We start from the raw sequence: 6,000 nt of genomic DNA on the forward strand, positions 1-6,000 counted from the left end.
TTGAGAAGAGGTGGGCGTGTTTTATGTAAATAAAACATGACCCCACGTAAATGACGTCTTTAACGAACGGCGCATGCGCCGTTCGTGAAAGAATCCCAGTGCGCATGCTCGAAATTCCGCCGCAAATCATCAATGCTTTCGACGAGGACGTAATTTACGCAAAGCCCTATTCGCGAACGACTTACGCAAACGACGTAAAAAATTTGACGCGGGAACGACGTCCATACTTAACATTGCGTACACCTCATAATAGCAGGAGCAACCTTATTCTGAAAAAGCCTAACGTAAACGACGTAAAAAAATAGCGCCGGGCGTACGTACGTTTCTGAATCGGCGTATCTAGTCATTTACATATTCTACGCCGAACTCAATGGAAGCACCACCTAGCGGCCAGCGTAAATATTGCACCCTAAGATACGACGGCGTAGGAGACTTACGCCGCTCAGATCTTAGCCTAATTTAAGCGTATCTGGTTTCCAGAATGCGCTTAAATTTACGTCGGCGTAGATTCAGAGTTATGACGGCGTATCTACTGATACACCGGCGTAACTCTACGTGAATCTAGCCCTTACTGTACAAACTAAGGCATGGACCATAGGGTGAGTACTTGGTTTGAAAACTGGCTACATCAGCGAGTTCAGAGGGTGGTGATAAATGGGGAGTACTCGGAATGGACTGGTATGGAAAGTGGGGTCCCGATTTTTAGTTGGGTATAAAAGATGGGCCACGTCCTATAAATGGCTGAGTTCTGCTCAGACCAACTCTATTTTGTTCCAGCTGTGAGACAGAAGTCTTTCTCACAGTCAAAATCCAGCACTGTGTACTGTATGCAGCTGAAGCTACATACAGTACCTACAATGCAGCACTTAGCGAAGGAAATTCTTTGTTTGGACCAGCTTGTTCCAAGTGAACTATTTATGGCAGAGGTGCCCACTCACTTGACCCCTCTAGTTAAAACTATGTCAGCCGGGGCGTGGCCTGGACATGGCTGAGTGAGGATGTGAGATAGCAGAGCTCCCGGCCTGAAACCCTCTTTTACCGGCCAAAACGCCCTAAAAACTCGGCATGCAATCACAGAAGAAAAGCGGACCTAAACCCACTACTCGCGTGACCCGTTCTGGAGCAGCTACGGGGGATTTACATACTTTTTTCCAGCCCAGACCGCAGAAATCAACCGGGGCGGGAGCGGCAACACCACGAGGCGCACAGGCTAATTCGCCGGAGAACTTGGAACCGGAGCTCTGGACCTTTCAGCCTGAAGACCCGGAGCAACCCACCGTGCCGCCGACGCCCACGGAAGCCTCCGAACACTACATGGCATCCCCGGCCTACTCTCCGGGAGGCCAGCCGCCGGAACAGGACATACGGACCCTACTACAGGCCTTACCTACGCGGTCGGACATAGAGGCCCTGATCCTGCGCCTAGAGGAGACACACAGACGGGACTTCCAAGAGGTCCGAGCGGAGGTCTCCACCCTAACAGACAGAGTGTCGACGGGAGAGACATCGCTGGCGGAGCTGGAGCGGAGGGTGTCGGGCCTAGAACAGGCTAGAGACCAGCACCGGGATACGGCGATCGCACTGCAGCTCCACCTGGAGGACAGGAGCCGCCGCAATAACGTGAGGATCCGCGGAATACCGGAGGAGGTGGGAGCGGAGGCACTAGATGGAAGACTACAGGGCCTGTTCCGGGAGATCTTGGGAGAACCGGCGGAAGAGGTGGAGATAGACCGGGCGCACAGGGCACTAGGCCCGAGGAACCCGGACCAGGATAGGCCCCGTGACGTGGTATGTAGACTGCTGCGGTACGCACAGAAGGAACGCATCCTTCGTCTGGCCTGGGAACACGGCGCAATTGAGGTGGAAGGAGCCCAAGTCAAAATATTACCGGACCTGTCCAGGGCGACACTACGACGCAGGGCAATGCTAAAGCCCGTGCTGGAGTTGGCCAAGGAGCACGGACACACTTACAGATGGGGGTATCCCCTTTCAGTGACCTTCCGTAAAGAGGGCCGAGCCTACACCCTGCAGACACCGACGGACCTACCCGGTCTATTCCAGTTTCTGGGAACGGAACGAGTACCAGTACCAGACTGGCTCCAAATTCTACCTAGACAGATCGGAAGATCGGGCCCCTCCAATGCTGGAGCTCCGTACCCACCACGCCAGCAACGACAGGGTAGGGGGAGACGGAGAGCCCCTTCTGGAGGAGGACTACAAGGTTAAACCGTGAGTAGGCCCTGGGCCGCAGCTGATCACCTGAAATGTGCTCAACCCCCCCTGACGTTATGACACTATGCCAAAGTTTGGAGAAGATCCTCCACAGTTGGGTTGGCGACCCCGTCCCTGCTCCTTGTGGGCCCCCCCTGCTCAGGACCACGCCACGAGTACCAGGAGTAAGTCCAGGGGAGATTACAGGAGCAGACCCATCCCCCTGTTATGGCCCGGCAACACCTTCCCGTCCCCAGGAATATGGGAAGGGAGATGGAAATTGGGTTAAACCACATTGTCCAGACCACCCCAGCGGAGCAGGGCCACTGATACGAGATTCGGGACAAGGAACCTTCCAAATCCTTAGCATACACTCTCAGGAAGCCTACTCTGGCTTGTACACTCTGCTGGAAGCTTGCCCATTCTGGAGGAATCGCCGTGCCGCGATGTGCGGATCTTGACCGGGATGGCCCGAGAGGGGTGGGGGATGGATACCTATGCTGCCCCTAATTAGCCAGGAATGCAGGACGTTGTGTCAGGAGCTGGGGATGGTTGGCACCACGGTACACCCCACACCGCCGGGGGGCTCCCCGGTGGCCCTGGATGCGGTCTGAACTCCCGCCGAACCCCGGAAGCTGAGAGTCTCCTAGGCGACACCTGGGGGAACCTGTTTGGTGACTTGCTGGGGACAACACTGAGACGAAGCAACCTAAAACAGGAAACAGAGACGGAATGTTTAGCTCTGATGGTTGGCCGGGAGGTGGGGGGCTCGGGGGGAGGGGGGGATGGGATATACACACCAAGGTAAATAGGGGGTGGATGGGCGATGAGACGGCTCTATGATTAATGTGGCCCTGGATGCTGAACTAAATACGGAGGAAGGCTGATGCCTCCAGATATAAAGGAGATAATGCTACTGTTACATGGTTAAATGCATAATAAGTTTATTACAAGATAAAAGTAGTTATGCCTAGATAGACCATTCTCGCAATGTTTCTGCTGACTGCCATGTTGAATACGATTGTTTTGCCTTGCATTGTTACCGACTGTTGGCCGGGGGGAGGGAGACGGGGTCCGGGGGCTTGCTCCACTGTGCCTGTCTACCTACCTACCCACTTAGGCCCACACTCGAACTCCAGCCAACGGCTGGCGAGTGTTATAGCCGTTTAGGCTACTTTAGATTCTCTTTTTCTTGCCGCACACTCTTGTGCTGGCCTCCTAACTCAAACCTCTATCTTACACTATTCTTTTTCTTTGCAGACTCTTTTTCTGCCTACCCCCCCTATTCTTGGACTCAGCTTACCTGTTAAGCACCCGTCCCCCCCCCCTTCCCATCCCTACCCTCTTATCACTCCCATAACCCGAGTCGCGAGGATGGACACGCTAACAGTAGTGTCGCTGAATGCCAAGGGACTAAATATCCCGGAAAAAAGGAGGATGCTCCTACACGACATGCGCCGGATGCGGGCGGATGTGGTCCTACTCCAGGAGACACATTTTAGAGATAACAACCTCCCGGTGTTAAAGAACAGATTTTACCCCACGGTATACCACTCCCAATACACGGAGGCTAAGTCCAGGGGGGGTGTCCGTCCTCATCTCGGCCAGGGTCCCGTGGACCCTTGGGGAGGTGAGAAGAGACCAGGAAGGCCGCTCGCTGTTCCTGAAGGGACGCATCGGACAGACGCAGGTAACCATTGCAAATCTCTATGCCCCTAATGACCGACAGGACAGATTTCTTGCGAGACAGCTGACACAACTGAAGCACTTTACGAAGGGCCAACTGATAGTAGGAGGAGACTTAAACATTCCCCTAATACCCCAGGAGGACACCTCCACTGGACGATCCACTATCTCGGGTGACCTTCGGAAACGGGTTCACGCGACGCTACATGGACACCAACTGGTGGATGTTTGGCGCCTATTACACCCGGGCGAGAGGGACTACACCTTCTTCTCGACACCACACCAGTCCTATTCGAGAATTGACATGTTCCTGATACCTCACCGGCACCTAGCGGCGGTTAAAAAAGCCCTGATAGGTTCGGTGACCTGGTCAGACCACGCACCAATACTGTTGATGTATGACCTAACAGACAACCTGACTGACCGAAGACAGCCGTGGAGACTTAACGAGAGTCTGCTGCAGGACAAGGACACTATCACAGAGGTAGTGAGAGAGCTGGGCCACTATTTCAACACAAACTCCACCACGGACAGCGACCCAGGGGTGGTGTGGGAGGCCCACAAGGCAGTAGTACGGGGAATACTAATCAAACACGGGTCAAGGCTGAAAAAGCAGAGAACGGAACAACTAGATGCGCTGCTTTTGCGGCTGCAATCCCTTGAGACCCAACACAAACAACAACAGACAACGCAGGTAACCTCTGACTTAAACACCACCCGAGGACAGATTACAGACCTGTTGCGTCATAAGGCTAAGGCGGCGATGCAGGTCTGTAGACGGACAGTATATGAGTCAGGAAACAAATGCGGGAAAATGTTAGCCAGAGCGATACACACGCAGACAGCAGCGTCGTACATCCCGCACATTACAACGAAAACAGGTGGCAAAGTGTCAGTCCCTAAACAAATTTCCAACGAATTTAAAGAGTTCTACCGAGACTTGTATAATCTCCCCTCTAACTCCCCAGACCTGAGTACAGACCGGTCCCTGACTTATGTTTCCGACTCCCAAATGCCGACGCTTACTCCGGAAGTGGTTGACCTACTAGACGAGCCAATCACCATGCTAGAGCTTCAGGCAGCCCTGAAGACCGTCAAGCCGGGAAAGGCCCCAGGCCCGGACGGATTCACGACTCCTTATTATAGGACCCTGCTCCCTTCCCTGGGAGACCGACTGCTACACCTGTTTAACACACTGAGTGCAGGAGGGAATTTCCACTTCTCCACCCTGCAAGCGCAGATAGCAGTGATACATAAGGAGGGGAAGGACCCGGGACAATGCGGCAGCTACCGCCCTATATCGCTATTAAATTCGGACATAAAACTATTCACCAAAATTATAGCCACGCGAATTCAGAAACACCTCCCAGACCTGATACACCCAGACCAAGTGGGCTTTGTGCCGACCAGAGAGGCCAGAGATAACACGACCAAAGTCTTAAACTTACTGCACGCCACCAACACCACGAAAACGCCTGCAGTTTTTGTAGGGACAGACGCCGAGAAGGCGTTTGACCGAGTGAACTGGCGATTTATGTTTGCGACTCTCAGGCACATAGGACTGGGACGGCAAATGATGAGCTGGATAACAGCGGCGTACACGGGTCCATCGGCCAGAGTGAGGGCGAATGGTGTGACGTCGGACCCTTTTCCGATCTCAAACGGAACCAGGCAGGGATGCCCGCTCTCGCCCTTGCTCTTTGCCTTGACGCTTGAGCCGTTTTTGAGACGGATCAGATTGAACCCAGACATTACGGGGATAGCCATAGGAGGCCGCCAACATAAAGTATCGGCCTATGCGGACGACATGATGTTCACCCTGACAAACCCAGCGACTTCACTACCGGCCCTCATGAGAGAATTCGACACGTACGGCGAGATATCACACCTGAAAATAAACATGTCTAAGTCCGAAGCGATGGGGGTGAGGATCCCCCGGACACGACTGCAGAACCTCAAACAAAATTTCCATTTAAAATGGACGGATACGGCCCTGACATATCTCGGGACCCGTATTCCACCGAAAGTATCTGATATATTTAAACTCAACTTCCCCCCGCTGCTTCAAACGGTTCAGAAGCAGCTAGATCAGTGGTCTGCGGG

The sequence above is a fragment of the Rana temporaria genome, chromosome 4 (assembly GCF_905171775.1).
Source record: "Rana temporaria chromosome 4, aRanTem1.1, whole genome shotgun sequence".
Lineage (NCBI taxonomy): Eukaryota > Metazoa > Chordata > Amphibia > Anura > Ranidae > Rana > Rana temporaria.